The sequence below is a fragment of the Stegodyphus dumicola genome, chromosome 2, assembly GCF_044657685.1.
Source record: "Stegodyphus dumicola isolate Sdum_Otavi_A_Nest chromosome 2, ASM4465768v1".
In the NCBI taxonomy this organism is placed as follows: domain Eukaryota; kingdom Metazoa; phylum Arthropoda; class Arachnida; order Araneae; family Eresidae; genus Stegodyphus; species Stegodyphus dumicola.
The window spans coordinates 197349828-197365511 of record NC_140769.1 but is presented as its reverse complement, the minus strand read 5'-3'; the positions used below and the strand labels follow the sequence as shown (position 1 = coordinate 197365511).

Genomic DNA, 15684 nt, shown 5'->3' with positions numbered 1-15684 from the left:
AAAGTTTAACTTTAGTCATACTTATTTTAGACTACTAATGAATATGTGATTTAGAGAATTTCATAGGAAGTAAAGCATGATCTACGGTAAAAATTGAAATAAAGCTCTGGAATAAACATGTTCCGTTAAAAGCTAAATCAACTTGCCTCTTCATTTGGATTAGCCTTACCACTATGCAAAAACCATGCCTGAACACTGATGCCAAGCTTCACGACTGCTAAAATATCACACACACATATATATAAGTAATATATAATATTTGCTATATGTAAATATAATATTTGCCATATGTGGAAAATTTAAGTGAATCAATGATTTACGTTACTTATATGGCGAGTCGTTACTGCTTAACACTAACAATGGATGATGACAAAAAAACAAAAATCTGAAATTATACGTTATGCCCAAAAGGGCGTTTTTTTAACGTTTTCTGCTACCTTTATTTATTAAAGATCATGCTCTTCGCATTCAAACCATAAAATACACTTCAACAGGAATATAGCAAAATATTTCTAAAATGAGCCTATCTTTAGAATTTCCGATACACAATCTCGCGCGCTAGAGATAAAAATGTTTTTTCCTCTCGTACAGTGTTCCCATTGTTCGCTTTGAAATCGTTGAGTTTCTTTATCAAAAACTCACAAATGCTTTATAAAATATGAAATAGATAATAAAACAAATTCTAAATTCCAAATTTGGGATTCCTGACGCCCATATTCGGATTGCTGGATTGCACATTCGGAAATTGGATGGCTCTAGGTACCGTTTTTTATCACAATGCGAGAAACATACACACATTTATGCAGATTCTTCATTATTTAATTTCTTTAAATATAGCACAGGGCGTTAATATTTGTTGGCAACAGTTTGAAAAGTGAAGCAACGCAGAAAATGAATCGACGCAAAATGCCAAACCGAAATTTATAGTATTAAATGTATTTACTTTGCTATTTTTTAGTATAATTGTAATTAAAATTGTTTTAATTCCTCAAGAAATGCAGAGCGTGACAAATTTTAAGAGAAAGCTACGCAGAAAAGTAAAAATCCAAGAGCACGCGCATTTAATAAATAGATATCTCGTAACTGTACTCCTTTGCCTTCCAGAAGAATAAAGAAAATAGATTTTACCAGAATGTTCTCGTGCATGATTGGATAGCTTATAAAAGCCAGAGCTAAACATCTCAGTTCAGTTGTTTACTTAGTGCTGTTATTGAATGAAGCGAATTCGCGGTGAGATCGGATTAGCTTTCTGTGTCTTTTGAATTGAGTTCTATTTAACGTTTTAGTAGTTTAAAATATAACTACTGTGAGGAACTGCGATATTGTACGGATATCTATGAGGAAATTTCAGTATTTTGTTTTATTTCTTGGGATAAGAATAAATTTTATTATCTTATTATCGACCTTGTGCATTCAATCCATCACGAACCCGTACGCAAGCATCAATATTATAGAACTGACCTCAAACTGAAGAAATGAAACTAATACCTCGTTTGATTGAAGTGGTTGTCTTTATCAGGGAGTTATCAAGGCGTTCATCTGATATTCTGGTTCTAATTTTACTCTCAGCGTGTTTCACTACTGAAAGTACTTTTTCATAAATATATCTTCTACCGAATAATGATGACAGGGAATAACGCATGACTATGGAGTGTGGCATATTTAACTCACGGTAGGCCTGATTTATACACTTACAACCAAGTGTCGCAATCAATCATTCTTTCCTCGAGCTGAATGTCGTATAGCACCTCTGTCTTTTTTACTTGAAACTTCATTAGCAAAATCTATATCGACTATAAATGGAATGGCAAAAATACTAAAATTTTGTTTTCTTTCTCTAAAATCTTGAAATTTGTTTTCATACTTTTGTATCATATCAAAACATAATCCTGCTTATTTTTTATCAGTTTTAGGTTTGTATTTTTCTAGCGTGTTGAAATGTAAATACAGAATACATTTATTTCGATTGGCTTTATCAGAATATTGTTTATTTCAAATTAATGAGGAGCATGAAATAGCCCGCTTGTCCCTGTTGAAAGCTAGCCTTCAATCTCGATCGCAAGTTTAAAATACCTCATGGATGCCAGCCTCTTGATATTTTTCTGGAGATTCCCTCTCACCTCTATGGTTGCAGTGTTGTTCTGGCCCGCGGGCATTGAATGACCCTGCTTTAACTCTTCGATGTAAAACGTCGGGATCATTAGGAACCTAACTGCCAGTTAAATTTCATAATTTATATTATCAGTTTAATAATGAAACTGTGAGATAAATTTCTAAATTTTTGATAGCCTTATTTTTACATGTGTCAAAAATAAAGAAATTTTTTTTTTCAGACTGTAATTTTTAGACTGTGCCGATTTATGAGAGGTCCTGTATACTTCAAAACCTTCTAATGAATTCATAGTGATCTATATAATATACATGCTTTCTGATGCAAAGATCATATTAGTGTATGCAACTTATCACGTAAGAGGAATTGAGAAATACGAAGCCGAAAAAGTTTCATGACCCAAGTCAGTCGAGTTCGATGTCATGAAATGCATCTGTCACGGAAACAGTTTTAAATTCGATGACGCTATGGATTTTCAAAATTATGTTTGCTAATTAAAGTTCTACTTGTTATGAAAAAGTTGTAATTATTTCTTACACACTACATTTTTCGTATACTCCTGCGCTATATGTGGTTTAAAATCACGTAACAATTAGAAGAGGATATCCTTTTTTTTTTAATCCTTTCAAATAAACTGCTTTGCTTATGATAGACAGAGCGGTGGATATATAACAAATAGTCTTTGCCTTTTTTCCTATCTCTGCTCGTTGCTGTGATGTGGAAGTGATCGGTGATACTTGAAGCGATTATATTTAGGTCGTACAGAAATGTCTTCCGCAGAGCGGAATACAATTTAACAAAAAAATGATATTACATATGTTAGAAATAATCCCCGCCCATGTCAATACACTTCTGCCATCTGGCTGGGAGGCTCCGAAGGGGCTTTGGTAAACGAATCTGTGAAGTGTCCGCGCACCACATATGGACAACTGCATTCAATTCGGCAGAAGACTGAAACACGCTGGCCATTGACAGCGTCCTTCCTGTTGTCAAGCAAGGCGTATTCTGATGTCCACCCACTTCGCACGCACATTTGTCATTCCCAAATCACCATGCACAATCGCCTGCAATGTTCCTTACGCAAGCCCTGACTCTTCCTGTATATTTTTGAACGTTTTGCGCCTGTTCGCCACGATCAAATAGGACACAGCCGCCACACTTGCTACTGTGTATGCGATGTTGCTAGTCGTACCGCGCTGACACCTTTGGCTGCGGTCTCCACTCCACTGCTGAACTTGTTATCCGACCTACGGGATAGGGTACTCTTCAAGGGTGCTTTGTTCCCGCACACTGACACCAAGCGACGCTGGATCTGACTACCCTATTACCCTTCCTTCCATAGGATCTACGCTGTTCAAAGCTCACCAAATCTTCCATCATTGCTGTCCAAGCGCTCAATGACCATGGCGAAAGGGACGGGCGCTGACGGTTCGGGTTGCAGCAAGCTCCATCTATACATTCTGAGTAGCTCACGCCCCCTTGTGTCTATTTCTCTTGTTTTTCCTTCGCAAAGTCCGATAGTTACATTGTGCCAATCATTTCTGTACGATACAAGTATAATTCTAGTTAAATGCATTTTAAAGGCACTAACTCTTCAAATCATAAATCGACATCAAAAGACGAGTTCCGCAAGAAAAAATGCCTTTGCTTCAAATTCGCACAAACCAATCGCTAACTTCGACGGGCTACTTCAGGAGACTACTTCAGCATTGCATTACATACCTCATTACACCCATTTGCTTTCCAGTCACTTGCCATTTATAACGGATTTTTACCACCTCAGCACTTTACTTCAGTTATATTTTATAGACTGCTTCAGGAACCATATTGCTATCGGCAAGCTCCTAGGCAGAGGTGACTCAAAATTCCGATGATGTCGCTTATGTTATTCTACTGACTTCAATGCTATCTGCATTGTTACTCCCGGCTCCTAATTACTGAAGTCTTCACGAAATACTACTCCATTGCTGCTTATGATATGAACTCTCTTCAAAATACAATATACCCCCTCTACTTATTCATTCTTTTCATATCATCATCTGATCGAAAAATCGTACAACTAACTGTATTACATTAGGTCTACTGCCCCGGTACCTGCAACTCAACACATATCTAGTACTGAATACCATATTCTGCTACTGAATATTAAATCAACGCTTTTCAGAATTAAAGAAAAGTTAGCTATAGGTTACTTGATACGCAGTTAACGTAAAGGAGAAGAAAAATATTATTATATTAAACAATTTAGCCATTTTTAAGTCGCAGAATTATGCTGAGGGTTTACCTATGTTTATTTTTAAGTATGCATTAATTGCTTGCCTTTGAGCTTTTGCAGGTTTGCTTTGCCTGATGTGAAATCTTATCATTCTCAATTATATAATCAGGTATTTATATATATATACACTGCACCTGTATTTCTTGCTATGATAAACTAATGTTTAGTCCGCAGCTTCTTTTCAGTAATGTAATGGAAGATTACAGCGCGTTCTAAACAAATATTCGCTATATTTAGATAAAAAGAGAAACGCAAGAAGAATGTAAAAGCTTCTTTTTTTTACGAACTCAATATATTTGAAGAAAAATCACTTCGTTTGCTTAGGAAACAACTGCGCAATACAATATAAAGAAATTTCAAGTTATAACTAAGTTAAACTTTAAGTTATTCTGAAGGCTACATAGCAAAGACTAGGGCACTAGTTGGTTGAAACCTATACGTGTACGAAAGGTACTAATGGCAAGAATACAGCAACTCTGAAGAAGAGAGCTAATGTAAAATTTAAATTAGTAACATGGTCTTCAGCTGGCAGAACACGCTCTCACTAAACTAGTGTCTCTCACTAGGGTCTAAAACTTTCCTATAAATACACTTTCTCTCTACCCACTAAATACCCGTCAGCTCAAATTTACATTCTGTTAGAAAAACGGAAACGCAGAACACACAGGAAAGATGCGTAACATAAAAGAGGTGTTTAATTAAAATAAATTAAATGTTTACAGTTTTCACTTGTGAAATTTTATTGTTTAAGACTGAAGCTGAGGAAAACTGAGACAGTACTTGGTACTGAACATGTGAAGCAGAAGGAAATACCGATGTAGCTACTTGTTATATTTTATCTTTACAACTATGAGAGTCGGTTTGTGTTTCCCATGAAAGATGGAAGCCTGGAGAATAATTGACAGCAGTCTGTGTTGAGGTAACCTCACGTGAAGAGTGATTTTGTATGAAATCCGTTGTAGGCAGAACTTCAGTTGAGTCAATAGTTTGTGTTTCGCGAGTGTCTTGACTTACACTTACGTGATATGATCTCTTTGTGTTGATGTGTCAGTAAAATAATCCTTAAGAGTGACCTCAAATAAGTTTCTCCCCTCTGTCATATTAGTAAAAGCAAAACAAAACGGGGAAAATGAGGAAACAAAAACTGGTCAAAAGCCAAATTAAAAATAAGTTCGAATTGGTTTTCCTGCAGTAACAGTGTTACTACGAAAAAGCGCGTTTCACAGCCAAAGTAATAATGGAATAGAGGCGACAGAAACGAAGAAAACGGAAGTTATTCAGAAAAGAACCATCAAAACTATGCTCCAGTACTGAGCTCAGGTTGTTGATCAACTTTACTCATCAGCCGCTTATACGAGCATGTAGCAGCCATGACCATATCATGAGACATTAAGATCCAAACCATGCAAGATGATACGGAATGCCAGCTCCAGAATTATTGATAATCTCAAAATGAATTGTATTGCAAAGCAAATTCTAATCTCAATAAACCAAAGAATTATTATCACTTTATGATGATTTAGTTCTTCAAAGTATAAAATGTTTTTTTTTTTTTTTTTTTTTTTGTTACCTGACACGAAGACAAAATTAGTCTGTAGGAAACCAACATGCCTGTAGTATTCTAAACTTAGCAACTGTATGTGAAACAGAAATTTAGAATGAGCAGCAGTTAAAATTTTCAAGCATTGGTGCGTTTTTAATTTGAAATAACTTAGTGATCTATCTACTTGTAAAATAACCTTAAATAATAACAACAAATATTAACATTTCTATTTAGCAATGTTCATGCAAATTTTATGTTAGTAATTAATGTTTATATTTAGTTATGTTAAAACACATAATTGATTTATACACATAATTCACTTCTCATTCAGAATGTTTACGATGTAAAGCAAGACGAAATAAGTAAAGTTTCTACAATTTTTAAAGAGTTAAACAACGCTTATAACAGAGTTTTTACAACTCACGATATATAATGCTGAAGATCGCTTATTTTGACATTTAACTATCAAAATCAAATATAAGCGACATAAATTCGAAAAGCTAAAAGTAAACATACAAGTATTGCAACTGAACGTAACTTATACACAAAACTAAATATTCACAGAACAACGAATCTGCATGGCGTAGCCACCTTTATGTTTCAAGTCAGACCTTCAGCGGAAGAATACAATGGTTATTTAGGAACTAGCAATTTGTTCGGCTAGAATGTTTAATGCCACAAAGGAATACAGTTCTACAGAACTTTGGACATTATTCCATAATGAGCAATGTTTATTTCATAATTTTTTCTTTCTCTCATAAACTAATTAAAGGGGCAGTAGTTAAATAATGAGGAATTCATCTTCATTAAAATGTAAAACTTTGCTGGTACAACATAAATTAATACATTATAGACAAACACATGCCACCCACTCTGAGAATGTATAAAAGTTTGGAATGAGTATATAAATGTATAGAATATCACCTCTCAATAGAACACCTGTGAAAATGACCACCTGTGAAGTTCCTGAGATTATAAATAAATATTAATAAAGCATTATTTCTCCGAGACTATCATCTCTATAGAAGAACAAAACTTCTGGAATCGACTGGAATCTGGAATCTTATAAGTCATCAGAGGGAATTTCTTTTACTGCGAAATTATCGTACAACTCTAATTTAATAGCATTAACAGATTACGAGATTGAAAAGCATTTTCCATCCTGCAAATGAAACACATTGCTTTCCTAATTTTGCCTACATTTATAGTAAAGTTTATAATCTGCAATTTAAACAATTTTTTATTAGAAAAAAATATTTGTTATTTAGAATTTAGTAAATATTCTAGAAACAGCTAATCCACTGAAAATATTTTCCAATGTCTAAATAAATTTTTAAAAATGCCAGAAAAATAAAGTTAAAAATTAATAATGAAATAACAAGAATAACCTGAATAACAATATTTTTAATGGACAGCAATATAAACAACTGTTAGAAAAATAGGTGTGAAAATTAAATAATGTGCATACTTTCAGATGGGCAAAGTCAAAAATATTAAATTGGTAGGTAAATTTGAGAACAATTATCGTCAGAATATTTAACAACGGAAGCACTCCGGAAAATGAAGTATGAGTATCCTCAGGACGTCTGAGAATCAACATCTTCAGGACACCCTCCTGTATCCCGGGACATAACGACTTAGACTTCGGCAGAATATTAAATTTCGATGTCCTCAGGAAATCTAAGAATCAACATACTCATGATATCCTCAGTACATTTTGGGATATTGCGATTTAAACAGGGCATTCTGAGGATATTCTTCGCGATAGGGCCAAATTCAAGGTCGAATATGATATTAATTTTATGACTTCTTGTATTTACAATGCAATTTTATGTACAAAATGTTAAATAAAATGTCAAAATAATTATATATCCTGTATTCCGGGACATAACGACGATAATATTGCTGCCATTACATTAAAAAAATAAGTTAATAAATATTAAATTACTTGAATATATTTTTAAATTATTTTTTGGTATCAGCCATAATTTTAGGAAGTGACGAACCAACGTATGAATAATGTAAATAATTGATTCATTCAAATGTTCTGCTTATGCCCCATACATGCGCTTTCGTATTTAATGCACACTGATCAAATTTGAAATACCGCAGTCAAATCAGTGCATTTCTCTCCAAGTGGTAAAGTTCTAAAAGTATTTTTAGCTGTCACACTTGAGAAAATCCGAGAATTTGCGATGAAACCTGCTCAGTAATCTGGTTTGATTATTTGAGATGACACGAGTTGCCACTGATATTAGAAATTATTTCTATACTTCAACTTTTTCCAAAGTGGCCTAGGGAAGCTGAATTATTAAGGCCTCATTATTAAAGCACTTGTAGAAACTGTAGGAATTTTCCTGAAAAAACTATATTAATATTTAACATGTTAGAACTACAATAAGTTTTAACACTTAAAATTTAGCATAAAGCCTTTACTGTTATTTAAATACATTGATTGATAAACATTCCTGTAAGTATTTACATAAGTTCTCATGAATGAAACAGAATTCAGATTTCAGAAGCCTATATTAGTTCTTTTTTAAGGTTTTAAAATCTTCAAACAACATTTTTTCTCTTAAAGAATGGGCATTTATATGTATTTTGAGAATGCAACCCTAGATAAGGACTTTAGAAATTCGTCAGTTTTGAATCATGCTTTGAACCATCTTCAGACGCGCTCTAACTCAAAGTTCTAAATCACGTTCTTGAAAGCATTTGCGTTCATCAGTAAACGGGAAAAACTTAAGTAGACAATCGAAACACATACACAACAAAACGACAATTTAACTTAAAACCACCACCTTGCCTATAATAGGCAACGCGATTGATTTAAAAAGTCGACACTAATAAACAAAACGAAACTACTTGAAATTTTAAAATGTATATATCTCAGGAGAATACGAAAAAACTAGTAAGTAACAACTTGGTTATAATTTTTTTCCTAATAAGTATAATTTCACACTGCACGTATAATTTTTAAAATATATGGTGTCATGGAATCGAAACCTGTTTTCATGTGAGATTTATTTCATGAATAAATCTGAATTTTTTTTTTAATTTAAGAACACAAATTTCCGCAGTATTTGAGAGTCGAACTAACATAAGTTGCATTCAGGTTCGAATCACGTAGAAGGCATGAATGCTTGTAAATGTAAAGTGAATTTGAGGCATGGGGACTCTCTAAATATATGGAGTGCCGGAAGTCCTCTCGTGTGGTTTGGTGGTAAGCGAGAAGGTGGTAAGCGTCCGGGCACCACACCCGCTCGGATCTTCCTCAAGTTTCGGCAGGAAATCCAACATCCTTGAAGCTCTGGCAACTATTCTTCAATAATATCTGATCTCATACAGCAGCTGAGTTTTACTAAATGATGTTTTGTATTATTAAAATTTATTTTCATGCAATTAAGGATAGCCTTCATAGATGAAGTGCTGATTTATAAAGGATAAAGAACATAAAATTACTGCTGTTTAGTGTTTCACTCAAGTCTGTTTTTTAGTATTTATTTACCTTTTCAAAACCTAATCTATCCATGCATTAGATATCACAATTTTTGTATAAAATATTTTCTACGTTAGGTTACCTAAAAGAAAGGAAATTTAATTGAACATAAATGTATATATTTTATTATTAAGGTTTATTATTATTATTGATAATTATTTCAAAAGCGAATTCCTTCTACCTTCCAGGGTAAGAAGGATAAAGACATTGTACCTGGAAAACATGCAAGAGTAGATACAAGTGAAAATATCATGCCCATGGAAGCACTAAACATTCTATTAATTAAATTTCTAATATCAGGCATTAAACTAAAAGGCTAACTACCTCAAACAACAGGCAGAATTTTAGAATTTTAAAACGTCTTTTCTCTTCGGATAAGTACGGAAAGAAGAGGCTTCGTTAAGCATGTTTTCTTAGAAATGTCTTTACTCATCAAAATATGCTGCAGACATCAATACGAATTATCTCTAAACTGCACGCATGAAAACTGTTCATTTTATGCACAATAGAAAAATCTTGTAAGTACTTCGCTTTTCTATCTAAAGAGCTATATAACATTCCGTTCATTACCATTTATAACGTAATCATTGATAGCTGGTAGCTTTAAAATACCTAGTATCTGATAACCATGAGAAATTTTGAACAAATCAGAAGACAGCTTACAGGTGCCGCACACAGCAAAAACTGAAAATTTGGAATTTCAGTGTTACATCAACTTTTGCCCTTTCTTTTGGGATTTCAATTTGGACATAGGAATTGCTAACAGGCTTCGATTTGTAGAAGAATGCGTCTTAAAATAAGGTGTTCCAATATGATTATTCTGAAAAAAATATTATTGAATTTTTGTCTACCAGTTTCTTGATAAGCAAATGTATTATTAAAAATATTTAGAAACCTGCAGCCGCGTAAATTAGTGTGGCATGCTAAACTGCTCTTTTTAAAATAACTGCTTTATCTATTTTAGGCAAAGCGGTGAATATCTAGTATATTGCATGGGTTTGTTTTCTGTACGTGAATATCTAGTATATTGTATAGGATTGCTTTCTGTACTTTAGATTCATAGCTATAGTTTTGAGCGTGTTGATCGCTCCAAAATGTTCTTGGGGGTATGTTCGTAGGTTTCATTTTCTAATCTTGTGAAATGAATTCATTAGTAGATAGATACGCGTGAAAATTAGATTTTCAATAAAAGTAAATTTTTCTTCTATTATGTCTGAAATGTTAATGAATTAGTAATTATTAGTATAACCTTCATTTACATTTTGTTACGGTTTTTATATTGAATTAGCTATTTTTAAATGGAATTAATTAATATTGTTTTGTATCCCCGTGCAATTCAGCACGAGACTTATTTGAAAAGAAAACTACGCCGAAAAATTAAAAACAGAGGAGGAGGTGCATTTAATAAATAGATATAACGTAATTATATGCTTTTGCTTTTCGGGAAAAATCGAGTAAATGCCAGAATATGCTCGTGAATATTTAAAAAGCTTATAAAAGCGGGATCAAAACATCTCATTTCAGTTTATTTAGAAAATTGCTGTTGTTTACTGTAGACTGTAGCAAATTCGTGGTGAAATCTGATTAGCTTTCTCTGTTTTGAATTAAGGTCTACTGAACGTTTGAATAGTTTAAAACATAACTACTGTGAGAATTTGAAATATTGTACTAATATCTGAGGAAATTTCACCATTTTGTTTTGTTTGTTTTGATAATAATAAATTTTATTCACTTTTCATCGGACTTGCGCATTCAGTTTATTACGAAACCGCACGCACGCAACAACATTATTTTTAAAACAATGCAAATAATCGTTATATAGGTTATATCGATTCAGGAAGGTGAAAAATGTGAAAGGATCTCTCCCTGATTCAAACTACGGACCTCCCAACTATACGTCCAGCGTGCTTCCAGTTACAGCCCAAGAGCATGCAGAAAGAAGGGAGAAAATATAAACGGCTTCGACTATTTCAGACATAGCCCTGTGAAGAGTGAAAAATGCTTATTGTTATGAGAAGGATTAAATGTAACTATTGGGAAATACTTCAATAAAGCAAGGCGAAAGCGTTTCATTCTAGGCTATAAAAGTAGTATTACTTCACTAGCGTAGAAAAAGCTTGACTATCCAAAATTCTCGCGAAATGGGGAATGCCAGAAAAATCAAAAATAGTTGATTATATTAAAAGTGTAACCCTGTTTATTAAGAAAAAAATATTTCTGATTTAAAATTATAACAATTACTCTGATTTTTTATTAGCTTTAACATTAAAAGCTTAAAATAAAATTTACAACGTACCGTATGAATTGACTTATTCTATTTCCCGTCGATAGCTATATATCGTAATAAAGTAACACGACACAGAAATAACACGCTCTAATTTTCAATACATTTATTTTCCATAGCGACAATCTGGCGCTAGGTTTCACCTCACAGCGTAACATATGAATCGCAACTTCGAGTGTACCGCAAAAATCAAGTTTCTCGCAGAATGTATTTCAGCACCAATTCTGGTAGCACATGCGCTATTAGCCAAGATTCTGCTCTGTCGCCAAGTATTTCTCAGCTAATACAAAACACCCCCGACGATGAAATTAACAATTTCAAAACTTTTATTTCAATAAATGTAAATATAAAGGCACTACAATAAATTACTTCACAATAACAAATCACAATATTGAAGAATATACATTCAAATTATTACAACAAATACCAGTTTATAATAGAAATAAACCATCATTCTACAGGAAGTATACATATATCTCGAACATTTCGTTTCAGCAAATGCTGATTAGGCACTCTTACAGTTACTACTCTTATTTTGTTATTCCTACCATGAAAACCCCCAGCTATTCTTCCCGCTAACCATTTGGTTGAAGGCAAATTTTCATCTTATATTAATACAAGAGTTCCCAACTGAACGTCTTCTTTTAAAAATTTCCACCTGTGACGTTCTTGTAAATTACTAAGATAATCACGTTTCCATAATTTCCAAATTTTTTGTTTATACTTAGTGATTCTTTGCCATTTAGAAAGTCAGTTTTCATTTATGTTGGATAAATCTGGCTCAGCTAGAGTTCTGATAGGTCTACCAACAAAAAAGTGACCTGGGGTCAAAGTTTCAAAATTATTGTAATCAGCTGAAATTGGAGTAAGAGATCTTGAGTTCAATACTCCTTCAATTTCAGTTAAAACAGTTAAAAATTCTTCTAAAATTAAACACTGATTACGAATAACTCTCTTCAAATGACTCTTAAGTGATTTAATCCCGGCCTCCCAAATTCCGCCGAAATTTGGTGACTTTGGAGGAATAAATTTCCACTCTATACCTTCAGTGGTATAAAAACTCGCTAAATTCTCATCTGGACACTCAACCAATTTTTGCAATTTTTTTTAGTTCCACACTAGTACTTTTGAGGTTTACACATTTACCTCTTTTTAATTGATTTATTTCTTCTCCAAACTCACTTTTTTTACCTCTAATAAAATATATACCTCAGCATCCTTTATAACTTCTAAAGTAACCCTCAGGTACTCCGTACCTCCTTACCTGGGGGTTCTTAAGATTATGGATAAACCTAAAAATGAAACTTACAATACGAACAAGTTTAGTATAATTAGAAGACAAATTAAGAATATCATTAAGGAGGTTTGGTTCATTACATGCAATTAAAACTAAGTTAGAATCGTTATGCAGTTCATTGTCCTTTTTAAGTTCATTTGGACACACTTCTTCAACTACCTCAACTGATAAGTCCTGATGAGGAATCTCTGAGTATGTTAGAAAGTCACAGCATGACCACTATTTGGAACAGTTCACAAGAAAGTCAATTTGAACACCACGCGTCATACTATCTGCTGGGTTCTCTTTTGTTGAACAACAGAACCACTCTGTCGGCTGTGTTAACTTCCTAATCTCGTTAACACTGTTGGCGATGAAAGATTTCCATTTGATACTAGTACCTTTAATCCAGCATAGCACTATTTTGGCTTCAGTCAATGCAATATTCTCGGGGATTTCTTTTGATCGAGCAATTTTTTCACTCCAGAACCTAAACGCGCTGCTAGTAATGCACCAAGTAATTCAAGACGAGGTAACGTAATTCTTTTCACAGGTGCAACACGACATTTTGATGCGACGAAACTCACAGAAATTTCCTCTTCTTTACGCAGTTTTACGCAGACAACATCAGAAGCCAAATTGAAAAGGTAAGAGGACAAAACTTTAAAGTAAACAAAATACGAGAATCAAGTATTTACACTATTCACAAGTAACTATGTACAGACTATACACAGAAATCATGTAGGCAAATTAATCTGTAAGAATTATGGCTACCTCTAAGAATAAGAAGCAATAGGGATTATGGCCATAATATGGGACTAATTTCTCATAATGAACGACCTGAAGTTTGTAATTGGGAGGCTTATGGATCAGTATCACGAAATCGTTCAGTCTGTTGAGGACTGTATAGGACCCATCCCAATGCGACTGCAATTTGGAAGAACCACCCTTACGACAATTAGGATTCCAGAGCCGCACCTCGTTTTCCTGGAACTGATGTTCGGTGGTCCTTGCATCGTATTTCTTCTCCATCCTATCCGTCGAGATGCTGATCCGCTCCCGAGAAAACCTGTACAGTGCAGTTTCCAGAAAGGGGCTGGAGACCTTGCACGTACTTCTCAGGCGATAAATGTACATCCGGAGGGCGGCCAAAGAGCAGGCAAACCACATTAGGGCTATCTGCCTAAGAGAAAGGATGTCTTCCTGGAGGACGATTTAAGGCAAACTGACTCGTATACATGTTGCACATGGAGAAAATCTCGAAAATGCACATGCAGCAAGTACGTTCGCCTTGGAATCCAAAACTCGGAACGACCAGTTTCCATTGATAACCGCTCGAAACTACTATTCGATCTGAAAGTCTTCTACAGAGTGAAATAATAGCAGACAGGTGGGAGACTTTTGGATCTATCCCCTGAGATTTTCTGAAGCAAATTTGGAGGGGAACTTTACCTTAATCGCAAGTTTAATTCGCTCTGTCTAGTACTCCTTTGACATTCATTACGGATGGGTGATATTGAGATAATTGCATAAACTGTTTGATAGAGTTCCTTATTAGGGATTTTTTCTAATTCCCGTACAGCAGACAACACATTTCTTACAATTAATTTTTGTTTAGTTTAAAGCCTTTATTTCCAAGATGTTTTTTTTTTATTTCGAAGCTTTCCATATGCACTATTGCATAACATTAAACGGCTCGAAAACGCAGCCGTCTCTACAAATATACAGAGGAATCTGAGTGTTACAAGGTGTATTATATAATACATAGTTTCGAAGGTTAACCTAATGTTGCAAACATTTTTCTTGAAAAGTAAAATAAATTTTTTGTTATGAATGATTTGTTTTCTTCCAAACGTGCTAACTACGACTACAGAATGAAGCGTTATGAAAACCCGGTAATAACTATTTAAAGTTATTTGATGCCACAGAAGAAATGCTGCCTGAAACTGTTTTGTAGCTACAAAATCCAATTGAAAAAAGTATAAAATGCAATATTTACCTCGCCCATAAAACGCCCTTTTTCTAGGCTTCATTTTAAGTGCTCGCTTCTCAGATCCCAAAAATCATTAGTATGTTCACATATTATTTTACTGGGCGGATGCCGACCCATTCAGGCAATAAGCCTGCATAAAGCAGGTATCCGGAAAGTAAACTTTTTTGGTAAATTAAAAGAACTATTTCTTGTTTAATTTAGGAACGAAGTTATCATTACACGAAAAATAGACGCCATAAAAGTTACCACCACCTCAACGCAGAACTTCGGAGGATAATTTTGCGACGTCTTTACCACGCCTGGGAAACATGCTTAACGAAGTCTCTTCTTTGCTTAAATATCCAAAGGGAGAAGAAGTTTTAAAATTCTAAAACTTTTCTGTTGTTTGAGGTAGTTAGCCTTTTAGTTTAATGCCTGATATTCAGACTTAAATTCCTAAAATTGATAGTGCTTTCATGTCCATAATATTACATGTCCATAATATTTGTAACTACGCTTGAATGTATTCCAGGTTAGCGCCTGCATTGTTGTGTACATATCTATCTATATGAATCTATTTTTGTATTTTTACGACTTATTATAAATTTATTATTATTTTTATTACTTTACTTACTTAATTTTATTTTTATTACTTACTAAATTTACTTCAAAATTTGTTGGTGCTCAAAAAATCAAGGGGAACGATTAGTGAGGCAATACTCTAA

At 33.8% G+C, this 15684-nt stretch overlaps 1 long non-coding RNA gene across 1 annotated transcript in view; it reads left to right on the top strand.

The window, feature by feature from the left end:
* Positions 1-2609, top strand: part of LOC146998788 (uncharacterized) — a 166208-nt gene extending 163599 nt beyond the window's left edge. Inside the window, exon 3 of the long non-coding RNA XR_015039348.1 lies at positions 2334-2609. This is a non-coding gene — a long non-coding RNA (uncharacterized LOC146998788). The remainder of the gene's footprint in view (positions 1-2333) is intronic.
* Positions 2610-15684: the final 13075 nt, after the last annotated feature.